Source organism: Podarcis cretensis (assembly GCF_951804945.1).
Source record: "Podarcis cretensis genome assembly, chromosome: 5".
Classification (NCBI taxonomy): Eukaryota; Metazoa; Chordata; class Lepidosauria; order Squamata; family Lacertidae; genus Podarcis; species Podarcis cretensis.
The window spans coordinates 27,011,272-27,031,388 of record NC_137174.1 but is presented as its reverse complement, the minus strand read 5'-3'; the positions used below and the strand labels follow the sequence as shown (position 1 = coordinate 27,031,388).

At 44.9% G+C, this 20,117-nt stretch overlaps 1 protein-coding gene and 1 pseudogene across 5 annotated transcripts in view; both read left to right on the top strand.

Moving 5' to 3' along the window:
- Positions 1–20,117, top strand: part of ANK3 (ankyrin 3) — a 388,986-nt gene that overhangs the window by 140,229 nt on the left and 228,640 nt on the right. The window lies entirely within an intron of this gene.
- On the top strand, positions 5,850–6,649 carry LOC307217408 (heterochromatin protein 1-binding protein 3 pseudogene; annotated as a pseudogene). The gene has a single exon. The product of its transcript is annotated as a heterochromatin protein 1-binding protein 3 pseudogene (transcript).

Sequence of the window (20,117 nt, the reverse complement as noted above, 5' to 3'; positions counted from 1 at the left end):
TAGTCTGTATGAATTTGCTCCTGTGAGCATATGGATGATGACCAAAGTAGTCAGAATCGCCTCATACAAAAATTGTTAAATGATAAATGGTGAAAAAAATGTAAATATTCCTTTAGAACAGTGAAAGCATATGCAAAATAAACAAGGCAAAATAAACAACCCCTGCCTAACCGAAGTCAACCATACCATTTAATTTAGGCTGGCTGCCAATGATAAAGGAATTGATTTGTTGGGATTTCCCAAGGAATGCATTGCTGCATATCTATTAGACAGGCTTGCCTTTGTCAGATGTGAGAAGAACGGTTGCCAGTTAACCAGAAGCAAGCTTAAGGGTTATGGAGAGCTCTTTAATTTGTCTGACTGAATTGCTTAAGATACCTAGTGAAAGATTTAGATATTGCATGCCTGAGAGGTGCCTGAGAGGTAACAGAGGTTCCCAAATGTCAGAATACATGCGTGATCTTAAAAACCTTTTCCCATCAATCCTTCAATTTAACCCTATAGTTCTCATCCACAACTGTAGCTCAGCTTGCACATAAGCAATTGCATTTGTTCACGGCCATCCTTCATTATCTATTTTCTTTCCCTTCTGCCTCTTTCCTTTGATTCCACCACCGTCAGCATTTAGATTGAAAGCTCTTTGGGTTGCCTTTAAAGCGCCGTGTGCAATATGCAAATGATGAATAATGATTTGGCACACAACTTTTGATGCCAAATGTAAATTAAATGTAAGTAAGTAAATGTAAGCCTTCTGAGACTGTTTTAAACAGACACACACACACACACAGAGAGAGAGAGAGAGAGAGAGAGAGATATGCTTAGTGCACCTTGTTAAATAATGTTGCCGTCACTCATCACTGGTAATCCTTGTGGGACCCTGTCATCATGCAGTGTGAACTAAATGCTATTGGCAAATACTGTGCACCAAATAGTGGTAATAAGATCTATACGGTATCTATACTGAGGTGCGGGGAGTCATAAGTAGCACTAGAATCCAACTAAAAATTCACAAGCATTTGAAATTCAATGTATCAGGGTGGGTGTCATGAGCAGGCCAGCAATAAGTCACAAGGTTGGCAGTGAAGTTAACTCTTTAATCAAAGAAACAAAACAGCTCAGGCCTAAAGAGCCCAGCAGCTCTTCCCACTAGATCTTGCCCCAGTGAGGCAGTTGCGATGACTGAAGGTCTCCACCTCCCCACAGCTCTCCAAACCTCCTTCTCCCCAAACAATATGAGACTTGGATGCCTTGTCTGTTTGCTCCACCCTCTTCATACCTCTGTGGGTTCTGGGAGACTAGGGGAGCTGGTTGCAGCAGGAAAGGAGAGACTCCCTGGATTCTTTTGCAGCCTGCCTCTTCTCTGCTTCCTGGCCCCCTGCCTCCCCTGCTTCTGAGTCTGGACTATTCGCTAACACAGCTTCTTCCTGCTAACTAAACCCTGTTACCTCTTCGGCGTCTGACACCTCCTCCTCCCAGTCAGCTCCCTCTGATCACGCATCATCGTCTGTCTGTCCCCAGTCCCTGGGCTCTGAGCCTTCTTCCCCTGGGAGTTCCCCCTTGGGGGTGCCCCAGCTGGTTCCTGCCACCACCCCTCTGTATCCAGCCAGTCCATGACATCGTCTTACCATACAATTTTCAAATATAGCTCTTTCAGTCTGAATTCAGATTTTGAATATGATTCTAGCCTCACCCACTCACTACCATCAGTTAAAATGTGTAGGCTTATTGGCATCTATATTTTGATTTTGGCAAAGGTCAACACGCAGTCTTATAAGTTGTCAGGTGCTGAATATTAAATACCATTAAAGGCCACAGCATGTCATCAGGTACTGTCAAGGGTCAGCTACTAATTACTGAAGTGATTGGTATATGTTTGGATGTCAAATGCAGATAACAAATGTTTTGAGAAACATTTGAATGTTTAGTAAAAGCTCGTCTCAAAAATCTACAACACCAAAGCTTGCAGAAAAGCATTATGAGAAGGGTTCTTGGAAGCGAATTTTTGTTTGTTTGTTCTTGCATATTAAGTAATTGCAATAGTGTGAAAACACTTCCAAAAGGGGTGCTGAAATTTTTGAAAAGCCGAATGAGGATCCAGCAAAAAAACAAATAAAACCATCATGTTTTCAGAAGCCTTAGGTTCAAACTAACAAAATAGCCACACAGCTCTAATTATGTGCAGCTACTTTTCTTTGTGGAGGAAGGAAGGAAATTTAATCCATTTAGAAAGGCTGCAAAGACAGCCGTTGTGCCAAAGGCTTGATGCAGTGCACTGAGCCAGCCCTTGTCAATTCTGGCTCTTAGTGCCAGGCATCTAGTTGTCTCTCTAGTGGCTTTCTTTGTGAAGATAACTGGTCCAAGAGGAGAGGATGTAACCAGCAGCAACCACCCCTTGAGGATGCTGCCAGGCAGAGGTTGATGATAGAAGCCATTTTGTACACAGCTTGTTTCATGTGTGTTAATAGTTCCCTATATGCCTTTTGTACTGCTGCTTTTTTTTTTTGCTTTTTTTTTGTCTGTGTGTATGTCTGATGCTTCACTGTCTCTCCAGCATTAATGGAAAGAAGCTAAAGTTGTTAATCGGGATCTCGAGCAGACACTGAAACACTTAATTGAACTGAAACCCTTTTGCTCATTGTTGTCAAAGCTTGTGGTTTTGAGAACCCCTTTGCTTCATTTCACCCACACAGATTTGATCTGGAAACCCCGCAGAGTGTTTCGAAATTACATCTTGTAAGCTGTGTTTGATAGCAAATCTGCCTTTCTAAATTTGATGGGATTTTAAAAGCATGTGCTTTGCTGACTGAGGATAGTTTACTGAATAGTTCCCTAAACTCCTAAAGCAGCTCAAATGAATCGTAAACATAGTTGGAGATCTGCAAATGACAGTTATGGGGTGCAGATCTTTGATTACTAGATGACAAGAAGGATCACACAAGTTTCTATTACAGGGTAGTTTAATTTCAGGGCTGAAATGATTAATGAAACATAAAATACTGAAATATCAAAACAGTTCTTTTTTGTCAGTCTTTTCCCGCTGAATCTCACATTTTTGAGCTTCAATAACCTTTTGGAAAAGGAAGTGTTTACTTATAGCATTAGACAACACAAATTTGTTGTAGTTGATGATATAATATGGATATTTCTTTTAATGCATTTGACCATAATATATACATTTTGTTTATTTTCACAATGCTTCTTAAAAATCTCCTCATGTGCCTTGCTTTTGCAGTAATAGCTTGCGTCTCACTGGGTTTCTTGCTTTCTTTTTCATGTGATTTTACTTTGTGTGTAAAATAGTGGATTCATTTTGTTTTCTGTCTTACACAAGCTGATAGTTGTATATGTGTGAGCTGTGGCTGTTCACTAAACAAGCATTTCGGTATAAAGCCAGTGCTAAAATATAATCTCAGTGCTGTTAAAATACAACTCTGTTTTTGTAGCTTTAGATGAAGAAATCAGACAGGAAGACCTACAAAAAAATCTCTGTTAGTTCAAGCCCTGGATGTAAGTTGCTGTTTACGGTTTAAATACACCTTAAAACAAAACCATTTTGAGAAGTAAGGCAATTTTGCCACCTAGTGGCTATTTAGATGCATGCCAACAAAGCATGAACCTACTTGGTAGTATGGAAAGTATTTTTTTCTGTAATAAAACCTTAAGGTTCTGTGCTTTGTCTACTCAGAAGTAGGTCCCATTGAGTTAAATATGTCTTATTCCCAGGTGAGGGTGAATAGGATTGCAGTTTATAGCACATACTCATATGAGATATTCTATGAAAATATAGATACCATTCAAAATATAATGTTACCCTGTCACTGCAGAATTGCCCCACAATTCAGTGATATAATTGCAACTCACACCAATAGCATTAGTTAAAAGCTTTTTCATTGCTTGTCGAAGTGTCATGTTTTGCCTGTAGAAAAATACATCACAATAAACTTACTTCCATATTGTGAGAAGAAGCTGCATCCATTCAGGAATAAGAAGGGCCTGGGATAATGACCATAGGGTCTGGGTCAGTTCATATGGGAAGAGGCGATCCTTGAGGTATTGCATTTTGAATGTGTCTGATGAGAAGTGAGGAGACCCATATTTAAATTTCCATGCAGCCACAGTGCAATCCTGGGCTAATCACTATATTTTAGCCTAACGGTAACCCACCTCACAGGGTGCTTGTGAAGGAGGCTCTTCTCTGTTGACCTCATCTCAGAGGTTAGATGGGTGGTGACTTGAGAAAGGGCTTTCTTGGTTGTGAAAACCCATGTATAGGATTCAGTTCTCAGAGGGGCTTACCTAAGCACCAAGGGTTTTATCCAGTGGGTTTTACTCAGAATAGACCCATTGAAATTTACAGGCATGGATAACTTAGGTTACTTAATTCCAGCAGGTCTACTTTGAGTAGAACTTAGTTCTTCAGTGGGAAGCTTTCAATTCCCAATGGAAATGAATGAGAGTTGTGGTTGTGGTCTTCCCCCTTCTTGCTGAATTATGTGCCCCCCAGTCCCTAGAGAGGAGACTTACCGTATTTAAAAAAACAAACAAACACAAAACCATACATGGAAACATTAAAAGAAACTCCGTTTGTCACTTTTTTCTTACTGCTTTAAAGTGGTAAAGAAGCATGTTCATAAAATCCATGTCTTGATGCCACAATGTGTGGAAGCCGTAGTAAAAAATGGGGAGGGAGCCTGGGAGGTTTTGCAGAATAAAACCCCCGATGACCTCCTGTATGGGAGTAACTGAAGTAGGGTGGCACTGTAGCAGTGCAAAGTGTGAATCTAGAGACTAGTAATAAACATATTTGGTGTTAACCGGGGGCTTTCATCGGTTCAGGATGGCAGAATGGAGAAAGAGTTCTTAAAGCATTTTCACACATGACGCTTAAACAGCTGAAATCAGTCCGTATTGTGAGCGGCAGATTTACATTGGCTGCAACGTACATTCAATTTCTTCTCACCCATTTCTCATTCCACATTAACAACTCAGGCGTAGTACAAGCCAGTGTGTGAGAAGCTTAGAGGTGCATTTTAAGCTTCATGTGTGAAAAATGCCTGAAGGGTTTTTCAGGTTGGTTTCTCCCCCCTTTCTTGCAGATATGAACTACCAGCATAGAGCAACTGCCAGAATGACAGATTGAATTCTTGGATGAATTAGCCAGGGTATTTCCAAGAGGGAAGTATTCATACTGTAATGCCTCATTCGGGGGGGGGGGGGGGGACTGCCTTGAGTTTGGGCAGCAAGAAACACAGGGCCGCTGCTGAAACTGGGCAGGTCTGTGTTACGTTCTCCCCCTATGTAGTTACCATACAACTTTCCCCATCTCTTGACATCATTTCTGTGGTGCAGTTTTGCTGCTCCCATTAGACAGTGATGTGCAATGGGAGCAAAGGTAGCAGAATGATATTATGACACAGGGTAAGTGGTGCTACATGGTATGGAAAGGGAAAATTCCCTACCGGGGTGCTATTTTTTGATGGCAGCCTCATGCAATGTCATGCCCATGTCATGAAAAGTGGGAATTGGTGCAAAAAGGAACTGGGGTTGCTGGAATGGAAAGAAAAACTGCATTGCGGTTGGAGGGGGGAGCGTCTGCTGATTGTTTGGAGGCAGGTGGCTGACAACTAAAGTAGAGTAATGTGGGTCCCATGGCCCTGACTAGGGTGGGGCTGATAAAATCTGCTGGAAGAGGATCCAGAGGCTGATGGTAGGGGGAACATGAGTAGAGAGGTGCGGGTGGCCTTTGTTCCACTATTGCCAGACACCACAGAAGGGGATGGAGAACCATGTGAGCCAGTGCCTACCCCACCTCTGCAGAGTAAGCCCCCTGGCAGTCAGTGGGGTGACAGATGTCACTGCCAGATCACCCTCACATCCCTGCCTGGGCTACCCTCTCTGCCAGCCAGCTAGCCAGAGCACAGAAGCAGACACATATGGCGGCTTCCTCTCGTCCCAAGATGGATGCCATTTTGATTGAGGTGATCAATGCATGCTTAGTTAGTTGTGGCCATCCGGAAGTATATCATCTATAAGTACCCTTCACTGGAGCTGGAGAGGAGGAACTACCTCCTCAAGAAGGCCCTTAAGAGGGAGCTAGAGCAAGGGGTCATTCAGCAGGTGAAAGGAAAAGGAGCCCCTCAAAGCTTTGTGGTGGCCCCGAATTGAGGGGAAATGGCCCCCAAATCCAGGGACCAGAAGCGGAGCTCTTCTTCAGCATCCAGCCCAGAGCAGCAGGTGAAGCTCAAAGACATCCTCCCTTTGACTTTCACCCGCCCCTGCGAGCCGAAGGACACATCCTACAGCTTGATCAAGAAACAGGTTTTTCCAGTATTACCCAAAGCTGAAGGTGGACATCAGACCCCAGTTGCTGCAGAACGCTCTGCAGAGAAGAGCTGGTTGGAGCAGAGGGAAAGGAGCTTCTGGAACTTTCCAGCTGAAGAGTAAGGTCCCCTTGAGAGCCAAAGAAATGGGCAGCCTAGCGCCAGGGGTAGCTGAACCAGAGGTGGATGGAGACTTGGAGGGACTGACTCAGTTTGTGCTTCTTGCCTGGGATAAGAACTGTGTGAATTATCTGTCCTTTAAAAGTAGAGTGGGAGAGGTGTGTCAATTGTTGGGACGACGTCTTAGTTATCACCTAGTCATGACATAAGTTGTAGACTTACTGTACAAATCCTGTATCCTGGGGTTGTTGTTTTTTTAGCTAATGCTGTGAGCATTCACTGATTTCTTAAATAAAGTTTTTGGATTTCCTTGAGCTGAGAGTCCAAGTACTGCCTCTGGGGAGGTGGTTGGCAATCCAGAGCAAAGGATTCTCTGTACCACAGTTCCCACTGTACCTCATTCCCAAAAGGAAACACTGGCTCTGGGGTGAGCACCTGGAACCCCTGGAATCTCACACCCCTCAAATATTGGGGGTGGCATGCAAGAATGTCATAGTTAGAAAGCAAGAAATAACAATCCATGTGTGATTACAGATATATCCGCCTGCCTGTATATTTAGCCACAACATCAACCAAAGGCAATTTATTTAGTAAATAAAGGGGAAATCTTATATTTTGTTGCTGTAATAAATGAGGACAGTGATTTTTAGCATGGTGTAAGTGATACATGCATCACTTTAATCTGATGCTTAATGTTTTAGTTTATTAAATATGCCCAGTGTAAATAACAACTCCCGTGCTTCTCGCTTTTCATTTCTGAAAAGCAGTTGAGGCACTTCTGTGTCGTTACTGAATTATAGATTGCCTTGAAAAATGTTGTGCTTGAATTAACTCTAACATAAGTACCGTATTTTTCGCACCATAGGGCGCACCGGACCATAGGGCGCACCCAGTTTTTTTGGGGGGGAAATAAAGGGAAAAAAATTATTTCCCCCCCAGGCATGGGGCTGGGACGGGGGAAGCTCGAGCTTCCCCCGACCCCAGGCCCGAAACAGGCAAGTCTCCGCAAGCCGTGGGAGCGCTCCCGCTGCTTGCGGAGAGGTCCGCGAAGCCTGGACGCGCTGAGCTCAGCGCGCGCAGGCTTCAGCATGCAGGCAAGTCTCCGCAAGCAGCGGGAGCCCAGCGCTGTCCCCCGAGTCTGCGAGGCTGGCGACGGGGAGGAGCAGGCTTCTCCCCCCGCCAGCCTTCTAGCCAAGTCGGGGGACAGCGGGAAGGGCACGCTGCGCCTCTCCCCTATCCCCCGAGTTTGCGGGGCTGGCAACGGGGAGGAGCCGGCTTCTCCCCCCCGCCAGCCTTCTAGCCAAGTCGGGGGACAGCGGGAAGGGCGCGCTGCGCCTCTCCCGCTGTCTCCCAAGTTTGCGGGGCTGGCAACGGGGAGGAGCCGGCTTCTCCCCCCCGCCAGCCTTCTAGCCAAGTCAGGGGGACAGCGGGAAGGGCGCGCTGCGCCTCTCCCGCTGTCTCCCAAGTTTGCGGGGCTGGCAACGGGGAGGAGCCGGCTTCTCCCCCCCGCCAGCCTTCTAGCCAAGTCAGGGGACAACGGGAAGGGCGCGCTGCGCCTCTCCCCTGTCCCCCGAGTTTGCGGGGCTGGCGACGGGGAGGAGCCGGCTTCTCCCCCCGCCAGCCTTCTAACCAAGTTGGGGGACAGCGGGATGGCGGTGTTCCGCCTCCCCGCTGTCCCCCAAGCTTGTGGGGCTGGCGGTGGGGCTCTCCTGAAGCCTGGAGAGCGAGAGGGGTAGGTGCGCACCAACCCCTCTCGCTCTCCAGGCTTCAGCGAAAGCCTGCATTCGCACCATAGGACGCACACACATTTCCCCTTCATTTGTGGAGGGGAAAAAGTGCGTCCTATGGTGCGAAAAATACGGTATGCAGTTTTCTCAGGTTAATTTTGAGTTTCCCCAAATTTAAATGGCTCCTATGCATGTCAACAGGGTGATTTGGGGTAGTCGGCTTGCTCCTAACATCATTCTTTGCATGTCAAAGTCAGCCATCTTAGTTGGATGTCAGAGCAGGGCCTGTGTGGTCTCCATCTCAGGGTCCTTGAAGGCAGACGTGGAGACTGTATGAATCATGATCACTGTGTTGGCAAGTTGTACTGCAACAACCATCTGAATTTAGTGGAGCCATGAATGGAAATCAGATTAACTGGTACATTTAAATTATTCTGCATGGATCCAATAGACATTAAAGGGCAATCGGTAGGCGTGCAGGAGCAATATGGATAGGATTTATGCAGCCTGTGTGTGTGTGTGTGTGTGTGTGTGAGAGAGAGAGAGAGAGAGAGAGAGAGAGAGAGAGAGAGAGAGAGAGTGTGTTCCACCACCCACAGCATGGTGGTCAGGTTCTGGTGTGAGATAAAAGTATTGCAAACTTCTCAGAACCAGGGGCTGGGTCACTATCAGGATCAGCGTTTAAGTAAATAGGAAGTCACCCCAGAAGCCAAAACAACAACTGTCAATTTCAAGACAGGAAAGTCATCAAATATGAGGTGACTGGTTAGAAGGGTGTCAGAAGGGAGAATCAGAAGGAATTAAACTCTCCCAAGACACTTGGAGGTTATTTAAAATCACAGTAATGGACAACGGCATTGCTATTTTCTAGAAAAAGAGGTGCCGGAACTCACCATGAACGCCTCCCTTGTTTTCTTGTAATGGCAATGGTGCCCACATGAGAGGTGCTGGAACTGAGTTCCGGTGAGTTCCGGCTGAAAAAAGTCGTGGACAAGGGGGTAAGGTAAGCATGGAGGACAGGCCTATCAATGGCTATTGGTCATGATGGTGCGATGGTACTTTCTGGTTCAGAGGAAGCATGCGCTGAATAACTGGGTTTTCAAGCCCTGCTTGGGAACTCCCCAGGAGCATTGGAGGGCCCAGGCTGGATTACACAGACTGTTAGCCTGATCCATTTCAGCTCTTTTTATGTTGTTCATAATAGGCACTCTTAAATCATGGTACACAGAATGGGAGAACTAGGAACAGAGCGGCTATTACTGTTCTCATGCATGGCTGCCCAACCTATGAAACTGCTGTAACGCCAGCAAACCTTGCCTGATTTCCCTGCTGCATTGGTTATATTAATCCGTTAATCTCATAGTTTGCATTCAGGCATACTGGACAATAAAATAAAGGAACCATGGCAGTCTTAAGCTATTTGGGCCAGTTGTCCTTCCATGTTGTCGAGAGAAATGAGAGAATAAAGAGCACCAGTAACTTAGCACACATCTCATTCACTCTGGGCGTCAGTCAGAATTGATTGCAATGATTTGCCTTGCATTAAAAAAATTTCATTTGTTAAACAGATCATTACAGTCCATTGTAAATTAGTTGTATTACAGATGCATGCTAATATATTGCAAACATCAAAGCAGCAAAACTGGACGTCTTCATCTGCCCCACCTGCAATAAAACATATCTCCTGTATCGACCTCTACAGCCACAGCAGGCGCTGTAACTCTCTAGTGGCTTGACCCCAGAAGGCACACTTCTGTTGTCTCCTGAGACAGATGGATGCCAATGCCAACAACCAAAAAGAAGTGAAATATACATCTAAAACCTTGGAAGATATACACCTGCGGAGAAGCAGTTTTAAATAAACAAGTGACGTGCTTTTGTTCTAAATACTAGGAGAGCTTGCTCCTATTATAGAATCAAGAAGTTCTTACTCAAACTGGCTTTGTTAGCCACAGGCAATAATAAATTATCAAATAACCGAGCCGTCAAAATCAACGCTCCATCAGGCTGGTGGGGGTTTGGGTGGAGCGGAAGTGCTCCTTCACCTTCCCAGCTCCACCAGTCTCAGCTGGCAGCATGGAAGCACATCTGGGAAGGAGTGCTCCAGTGCACCTGACCAAACAGCTGGTGGGTAGAAGCCACTGGAACCCTTCACCACATGAAATAGGGGATTTTGGAAACAGAAACTCAGGCCCCTGAGAGCTGGTGAGGCAAAGGAACTCCCTCCCCCTTCTCCATCCCCAACCCTGCCCTGGCCAATGTGATGCTGCAAAGGGACTCAGCTATACAGCTGCAAATAAAACATTTTAAATGTGTTGTGAAGCGCAATATACAAATGCGGCACTAGATGGCGAAAGTGAGCTATGCAAAATTCAACGTATTTTCCAAAACGTTTTTTTTTTTTTAAAAAAAAAAGCATTTTCACATCGTTTTTTATATGTGTGTAGATTCCACCTTGGTCGCACTGCTTCATCAAGCCTCAGTGCTACTGCCCAGAGGTTAGGATTGCAGCCTAAGTCAGTTAGAAGAGTCATGACTGCTGCAAGTGTTCATCCACGATAGTCAAATAGTAAGGAATATATCATTCCCTGCCCGACCTCAAGATGTACCATGTTCTTATTTCTGTCCCATGAACTTCATCCTGCTGGAGAGAGCGGAGCATCTCTCCCCATTGCATGCCACTGAAACCTCCATATCGTCTCACTTTCCAAACTCCATCTCAATATGTTAATTGGTTGAGTTTCCAATTTATTTCAGGCTGATGGGAGGGAATAACATTTGTCAAGGGATGTATGATATTCTTGCCATGCTGGGGAAATTCCTGTAAACTAACGCAGCATAATAATACTAATAACAGCAGCCCATAGTCCCAGATGCTGTTTCATATGCATCCAGTCTTTGGCTAAGAACCACTTTTAATGGTGCTTAGTACAGAGAGTTGGGCTCTAGAGATTCCTTTTATGTTCCGCATGAAGATTTTGCAGTATTATACATGAAGGAGCTTCTAAGCCAACATCCATATTTAATGCAACACATCCGTTTTTTAATTGTGTTTAGCTTTCTTTGTCTAGTCTTAACCACATTGGGAGGTTGTCCCTTGCATGTGCCTGGTAAGCAATTTATTTCACGACTCTCACAGTGCTGCCCGACAGTATTTATAGGTAACAATCAATCACTTTTCAACAGGCAAGTCCCCACTGTGATGATATAATACAGCTCCATGTCACATAGACCAATCAGATCAGAACCTCTGGAGGTTTTGAGGCACAAAGGAGAAAGTATTGCCAGCAATACTCAGTGGAAGAAGGCCAGAAAAAAACTCAGTTTCTGCATATTTTGCTCTGCAAGATTATTATTGTTATTATTATTTAAGATAACAAAATGCACTATAAAATTTTATGGCTATGTAACGATTTGACGATGGCTCTGACTGTTGTGTGGAAGCAGTTTGTACCAAGACCATTATTTTATTTTATTTTAATATTTCTTAGTCATGGGCACAGTCCATCTTTCTTCAGAAGCTTTATGAATAGAGCAGGCATGGTCTTTCCTGTGCCCCCGGCTTGGGTTTATTCCAAAATGAGTACCCAGCACTGCTTGGATATGTGTTAGAATTGCCACAGGGATGTTGCCACAAAGGGAATCTCTATGGACATCCCCATTAGTTTTAGAAGCACCTTTTTAAAAAAATTCTCTTGATTGCCTTACTCAGAAAGGCCACAAGATGGTAGTGCTCCAAATTTTCTTGAGAATACAGAGTGTGAAATGCAGTGAATCATTTCAGAAGTGTCTCTTCAGCTGCTGGATGAGATGAGAAGGAAAGAAAACATAGCTTGGCATCTTGTTCAAAATGCTACTTTTTTCTTTTTTAATTCTGTGCAGTGGGGTTGCTTTGCCGTCAAGGCTGCTCCTCACACTGATGAGACAGTAGCAACTGACTAGTTTACTTACATGTAAGAGGATACTCACAATCGCTAACGAATGTCTCCTGCATATTGAAGCAAAGAGCAAATATACACAACTACAGTGGAACCTCAGGTTACATATGTTTCAGGTTACATACGCTTCGGGTTACAGACTCCGCTAACCCAGAAATAGTATCTCAGGTTAAGAACTTTGCTTCAGGATGGGAACAGAAATCACGTGGCAGTGGCACAGCAGCAGCGGGAGGCCCCATTAGCTAAAGTGGTGCTTCAGGTTAAGAACAGTTTCAGGCTAAGAACGGACCTCCGGAACGAATTAAGTATGTAACCAGAGGTACCACTGTACTTGGCATTTCAGAAGGTTACTTTCTAAGTCACAATCATCCTGGATTATCGTGGTCAGACCTTAATGAGTCATTTATCTATCTTCTCCAAAAGCAACACTTCAAACCCATAATGTCCAAGGAAACAACTCTTCCCACTTCTACAGTCAGGGCCGTCTTGCCCATAGAGGCAAGTGGCACGGAGTGCCGGGGTGCCAAGTTCTGGAGGGCGCCAGGGAAGAGGCAGAGGCTGGACGTGGCACCTCCCAGCATCAGCTTCCCTCACCTGCCTCTGCCATACTGCACCGAAGCAGCGTGTGCCCAAAGCCTCTACCTGCCATGGCCACAGCGGCACGGGTGCCAGGGAAGAGGCAGAGGTTGGGTGCAGCACGGGGCCTCCCAGCATCAGCTCCTCGCCCTCGTGCCTAGCAGCGCCGCGCCCAGAGCCTTCGCCTCTTCCCCACTGGAGGAGCCGCCCTCCAGCCGCTGCCCGCCTCCTCCAGCCCCGCAAGGCTGCCAGCAGCGCCGTAAAAAGGTCGGCAACTCTGGGAAACTGGAAGGAGGGACGCCAGAGGGATTTTTGCACCACGGCGCTGGATATACTTAAGACAGTCCTGTCTACAGTTCTGTAGTAAGGACCCTTCCAGATGTTTGGAGAGAACATACGGCTTTGTGTAGGTTCCATAAGATCCTACTGAAATCTTGCAACTTTATATTGCAACTCTTCTGGGGTTATTGCTTTTTCCCCTCTTGGTTCTGGTTGTGCAAGCGAGCCCCTCCAGGTAGCAATAATGTGATAGTAATGGGGAAGCATCGCAGAACAAATAAAGTAGAGTGGTTTGTAGACGGTTCATTATATAGGTCCTAATGCACTGTGTTATTGTGTTGGTGATGTGCTGCAGAATGCACCCTCAAAAAATGAAATGAAGCCCTCAGTGTTTTGACTGGTGTTTATATTGCGGCTTTGTACTGTGTTACCTTTGGCAGTACAAGATTATGCACTGACAGTACAGGTAGGTCATCTAATACTTTGCAAGAGCAGAGTAGTCGCTGAGGGATCCCACAGTGGTTTTAACAGTTCTTTGGTTGTGCTCTTTTTACACCATACAGTCACTGAGGCTACAGTTTGAAGTGGAAGACTGGCACTGAGGCGAGGGGTTCTTTCATTGTATTTCCCTTCATACTGTTTTTTCCCCTGCTGAATCTCACATAAAAAACCCAGCTGGTTTTACCCCCTCTGTGGCAGACCCTCCAAGTGTCCCTGTTTTCCAGGGGTAGTCCTGGATTTACAGAAGCCGTCCTGGTTTCTGATTTGATCCCAGAATGTCCCGTTTTTCCTTAGGACATCCCTATTTTCATCAGGGAAATGTTGGAGGGTATGGAGTTATCCAACCCCCGAGCCAAAGAGATAAGTAACTATACAACCTTTAGAAGACATCTGAAGGCAGCCCTGTATAGAGAAGATTTTAATGATTACTATTTTATTATAATTTTTTGTATGATGGAAGCTGGCTGGGGCAACTCAGTCATATGGATGGGGTATTATTATTATTATTATTATTATTATTATTATTATTATTAATAAGAAGAAGAAGAAGAAGAAGAAGAAGACGACGACGTTCCTATTTTCATTGGAGAAATGTTGAAGGGTATGCTGTGGAACTACACACTGTGTGGTTCTGCCCACTGCACTAACTTATGCATTCGACAAACTTGAAACACAGGGCTCCAGAGAAAAAGCTCAGCTGAGCTCTTTTCTGTGGCATGTACATTTTGGGACCAGGTGCTTTGATCATGAGGGATTCCTTCATGCAGTCAACCATCCCTGGTAAAATAATAAGTGCTTAAAAGTTTGCCCTCCTCCAAAGGGTGTTGGTGAATAGGGATTGATCGTTTTAACAGGCAGTCAAAATGAATGGTCAAAATTTGTGTTGTGCATTTGCCATTAAGGTTTCAGTTAAAGTGTACTCTGTGCAGTACTCTTGGCCATGCCTACTGCTTGGAAAGAAGGTTAGAAATACCTTCCAGAACTCAAGAGTGGGAAAAGGCTATATAGCTCAGTGGCAGAGCGTCTGCTTTGCATGCCGAAGGTCGCTGGTTCAATCCCCAGCATCTCTAGGTAGGGCTGCTACGAACCCTGAGGAGCTGCTACCAGTTAGTTTAGACCAGTGTCTCCCAAACTTGGGTCTTCATCTTTTTTGGACTACAATTCCCATCATCCCTGACCACTGGTCTTGCTAGCTATGGGTGATGGGAGTTGTAGTAAAAACAACAACTGGAGACCCAAGTTTGGGAAACACTGGTGTAGACAGTGCTGAGCTAGATTGACCAATGGTCTGACTCTGCACCAGGCAGCTTCCTGTGATCCTAAGTAACTGGATAAATCCTGTGGATTCTGGCAGGGCCTTTTCTCTCACCACCCCATATATGAAAATCTCCCCCTTGCTGAAATCCCCTCCACTGAAAACACATCTGTTTAGTCAAGCATTCCCCTTAATTTGAACTTCCTAATCCAATTGTTTTAATTTTTCTTGTAACTGTTTTAATTGTTATGCTTTTTAATTGCCCTGTGGGGGATATTTTTTGTAAATTTTAATTAAGGGTATTTTTATTGTTTCGATGGAAGTGTTGCATTACCAACTTTAATTTTGTGTCAATTTTATAATTGTACATGCCATTTTGGCATGTAAGTAGTATATAAATTGATAAATTATGGCAGTGATGCACACATACCTTTGATTCTAGCCTCATACACATACAACATCTATGGAATTTTCCCCAAGAAGTGCCCTGTGTAAATCAAAAACTTGCTTCCAATATTTTGATCAGATACAAAAAGGTATCTTCTTGCTATTCTATGCATTAAATAGCCTAGAATTTAGTTGTCTTCCAGGTGAAGTGTTTGGGTGTAACTGAAACACACATTTCACCATGCAGTGTTGCTACAATAAAAGACAAAAAACGCTGCCAATTTGCCTCCTTTTTTGCTTTTTTCTGCATTTGACTGCCACTCAGGATGGGAGCTTAAGCTCCCAGAGGCACTGGCAGTGTTGCTAAGAGCAGAAATACATATCGCACAATTGCACCAGGGCCCCAGTGCTGATTCCATCTTCTGAGATCTGATTTGTATGTAAATACTCAGCAATCCCCTCCAGGAAGAGAGAGATGGGAAGCAAGGCTTCTTTTCATCAGAATGTTTTGAAGCATCCTCACTATGGAGTTTAGCTGCACTGGGGTTTCCAGCCAGAAACTGGATTGGATTGGAAATGGTTTGCCTTAAAGATGAAGATTATTTGCACAGCTGGATTCATTCCCCTCTCCCAGTTTTCTTCTGTAACTAATTAAAATTATAATGAGACTTAGACTCTTTAAAATACCAGTAGCATCATCCTGACCTCTAGATGCTGAATATTGCAGTGTGGCTTGTATGTTTGAGAGGGAATTATGCCCATATAAATCTCAACATGCTCCATTTAAAATTGCAAAAAGATTTTGGCGAATTCATCTCCCATTTCTGAAGTCTCTGCCGGATGTGATCTTTCTTTCCCAACACCCTGACCAGGCATGCATAACCTGTGACTTTCCCAACCAAATGCAGCCTACCAGCCGTGTAAGGTGACCCTGCAGCAGGTCAGTAGGCCACCTGGTTTTGCTGCCTGGGACAGCAAACACAAGGTGGGGTTGTCAAGTTTCTGTCAGATTACAATGGATGACTAATAGGTTGTGTTCATCCTGGTAGGGTAACAAGTTGTGCATGGCTATTCAAAGCTCCCTCTTTTTAAAGCATGCTAGTGACTGATACAGGGACGCAGGTGGCGCTGTGGGTTAAAGCCTCAGCGCCTAGGGCTTGTTGATCGAAAGGTCGGCGGTTCGAATCCCTGCGGCGGGGTGTGCTCCCGCTGCTCGGTCCCAGCGCCTGCCAACCTAGCAGTTCGAAAGCACCTCCGGGTGCAAGTAGATAAATAGGGACCGCTTACCAGCGGGAAGGTAAACGGCGTTTCCGTGTGCGGCTCTGGCTCGCCAGAGCAGCGATGTCACGCTGGCCACGTGACCCGGAAGTGTCTCCGGACAGCGCTGGCCCCTGGCCTCTTAAGTGAGATGGGCGCACAACCCCAGAGTCTGTCAAGACTGGCCCGTACGGGCAGGGGTACCTTTACCTTTACCTTTAGTGACTGATACATGCACCATCATAACAGGGCTGTAGCTTGGGGGTGGTGAGGTGGGCTCCCTTCAGGGGTGCAGATGGGAGGAGCGGCACAAAATTGGCTAATAAATATTGCTATAAATAAAAATATTGATCATTGCCTCATAAGAAAAGGTTTTAAATAGAGGGTGAATTGAATGGGGGGGAGGGTTGGAGGAGAGGCGGAAAGAAGAGCTAATTTATCAGTGGCTAGGGGGCGCAATCTGGCCAGTTCTGCCAGGGGCACAAGATCACCCAGCTATGGCTCTGCATCATAATGGGTCAAAGTAGCAATGCCATCTCTGTCTCCAGGTGCATTTCATGCACAAAAATGCATTGTATCAGCCTCAGGCGGGAGCTCCTTGTCACCAGAGGCTAAACTGCCAAACATCAAGCGTGAGGACCCCCAGTGCTTGCCCCTTGTTCACAAAGTTTCTTCTCCCCTTGAAGAACATAGGAACCATCTGCTCCCCACACTGCTTGCTAAAACAGGAAGATGGCTTAGTTTTGCTTGTGGTGGTGGTGGTGGTGGAGGAGAAGTTGTTGGCACAGTGATCTATCATAGGACAAACCTTTCCCCTCTCTTCTTCTCTCTTTTGCTCATCATGCCTGTTGCAAAGAGGAGAGCTTTGGAGCAAGGAAAGAAAGGTTCTTCCCCAACATCCCTGCCATATATCCACCAATTCAAACCACTTTTAGAAAACCAGCAACAGGAGCTGTCCTTAAACACATAGGTTTTGGGTAGTGCTGGAGTGTGACAAAACTTCTGTGGTACCACAGAACTGCTTATTCTTGTATTAAGGGAGAATTTTATATGCCAAATCTAGTTTTAAATAAATATCAAGATTTGGGGTAATTCAGCAGAAAGAAGAGAAAACTAAAGAAAATTGCAACAGACATTTAACTCTCACAGTGCCATTAAACGTCAAAATAATGTGTGCCATCCAATTGAATAGTCACTTCTGCTTAGTGGTATCTATAAATGCGTTTGAAAGATGATAGTGCATCCAGAAATATTTCATTTTCTGTTTGTGTTCCACAATCATCTTTGGAAAGCAAAATGTTCTGCAGTTTTATATTTGAATATTGATGATATGTGGTTTAATAGTTAGCCACTTTGAGTACCCTTGTGTGTGTGCAGGAACATATAAATTCATGCACCACATACATACTGGAGTCACCAACATAGTGCTTGGGGTTGCAGTGGTTCCTCTTGTTCTCTTGACACCCACAAAATATCTGAGACTTCCCCACCTCCCATTGCCCCCTTAGTCATGATGTAGCTCCCTTTTTCTCCCTTGAAAAGTGCATAGGGCTGAAGGACAGAAGTGGCCAATGGGGGCAATGATCAAAGGACTCACCTAAAAACTCAAATGTGCCGATGTACCTAGAAAAGGGTGGCAAACCTTTTATATGTATACGTTGGCAATAAGGTTAATGTGCATAACAGCTGACCATTGTACACTTTCACCTTGCCTCATGGAGAATGTGCTTGTAGTCTGTCCATGTAGAGGGAATTGGAGCTTTGTCAGGGTCAAGTCCAGAAGTGAGAATTCTGGAGCTGATATTGAATGCAAGGGGGACTGAAGCTGTATACAGAATCATCGAAATACCTTTACATATTTATACACTGAAAAGGGCTGTGTTCATTACTTTCCAGGTGAACATAAATGTGTCTGGCCTAACCATCCCACTCCGTTTCCTGTCCTACTGGCTGTGTTCCTAGCAGACCCAGGCCTAACCTGGGAAGAGGTGCCTAGTGGGAGGCAAGCTACCCTGGCAGATGATGTCTTGGCAAGCATCCCTTATGGTATGCAGGGGGGTGTAGGACATGCTCATTATCACAGTCTGTGGGGCAGTGGCAAAGCCTTACAGACACAAGAGCACACCTTTAGGAGTGGGGGACCTTTTTCAGCTGTATTCCCTTTGGGGCATGAGAGTGGAAGGCACATGCCAGGGGTGGGCAGAGCAGTGACTGTAGATTTCGCCTTTGTTCAGCTAATTTCTACACAGACTCACACACTTCTCTCTACTCTCCCTCCATTCAAGCGAGATGCATTAGCAAAGTTTAAGGACCACATCCCTGCTGAGCAAAAGGGCTAAGAACGGGTCTGAAACAGGACCAGATAAGAGTTGGTTGGGAGGGCTGCATTTGTCCTCCAGACAGGATGTTCTCCATCCCTGGCCTAGACAATACACCTGTAACACACACAGGGATTCCTCTGCAGGGAAATCAATTTAGAAAGGGTGTCTTGGTGGTGGGGCTTTACAAACAACTGCTAGAATAACACAGGGAGTAGCTATATCAGCGAACCTCAAAGCAATCCACCTTGCTTAAGACTGGTAGCCAAGATGATGTTGACTTTTACTCTATTTGGACTAAATACATGAGAAGAGAAGACTCCCTGGAAAAGACCCTGATGTTCGGAAAGATTGAGGGCACAAGGAGAAGGGGACGACAGAGGACGAGATGGTTGGACAGTGTTCTTGAAGCTACCAACATGACTTTGACCAAACTGCGGGAGGTAGTGGAAGACAGGAGTGCCTAGCGTGTTCTGGTTCATGGGGTCACAAAGAGTCGGACACGACTAAAAGACTAAACAACAACAAAACATTAATTTGAAAATCTAGGCATTGTTTTTTCCCTGTTAGCTGTTGGGCTGGGTAGAAACAGAGCTTGTCCAAAAAGAAAAAGAAAGAGTGAAAGAAAGACATTTCTAAAGGGTAAGCAATAAACCTTGGCCTTTGTTCAACACTGAGCACACAGAGGCTTTCTGGCAACAAATCTCTCAGTGACTGAGCATCCAATCATTCTGAGTCACCTCTAAAGAGAGACTTACTGTAGATTGCTGTGTTGTGTTAATACTTTTCTGTATGTTGCTTCAGAAGGACAGTAGCAGCATATGATTTCCCCTACCCACCCCTAAAAAAAGTGAGAAAGGAAAGACTAAGCAGACCTTAACAGAAAAGTTCTCTCTCTCTCTCTCTCTCTCTCTCTGTGTGTGTGTGTGTGTGTGTGTGTGTTGTGTTGTTGCAGAGCCTTGCCTCTCATAGTGGATGACATAATTTTGTTCTTAGCTGTTCTGTAAACTGCTTCTGGTTTTTCAATAGCTTCCTTGGCCTCAGGAAAATTATTCCAGATGGGGTCTTGAGCATTGAGAAACCTGATGGTGTGATTATGGAGTTGTGGGTACGATAATCTCTGTGTTGTATCATTAGTTTTTGTATAGTTTCACCTGTTCTGTACTCACCTAAAAATAAAATTTTGTTCGTGGTCAATCCAAATTCTGCACCAATATCAGCTGAATCCTGCAGCCTCTACGAAGTGTGCCTGTTCATGTAGTTTCTTTTATTTTGTACTATTTATTCTCATGTGCCGGAGTGGGGGAGAGAGAGACACAGAACTGCATTCACTGGGTGAACTGAAGCAGGATTCTTAGCAGGGGTGTTGTAAGAACAAATGAAAAAAAATAACTTGCAAATGACAATACAAGCCACAGGAAAGCTCTCCTGAACATGCT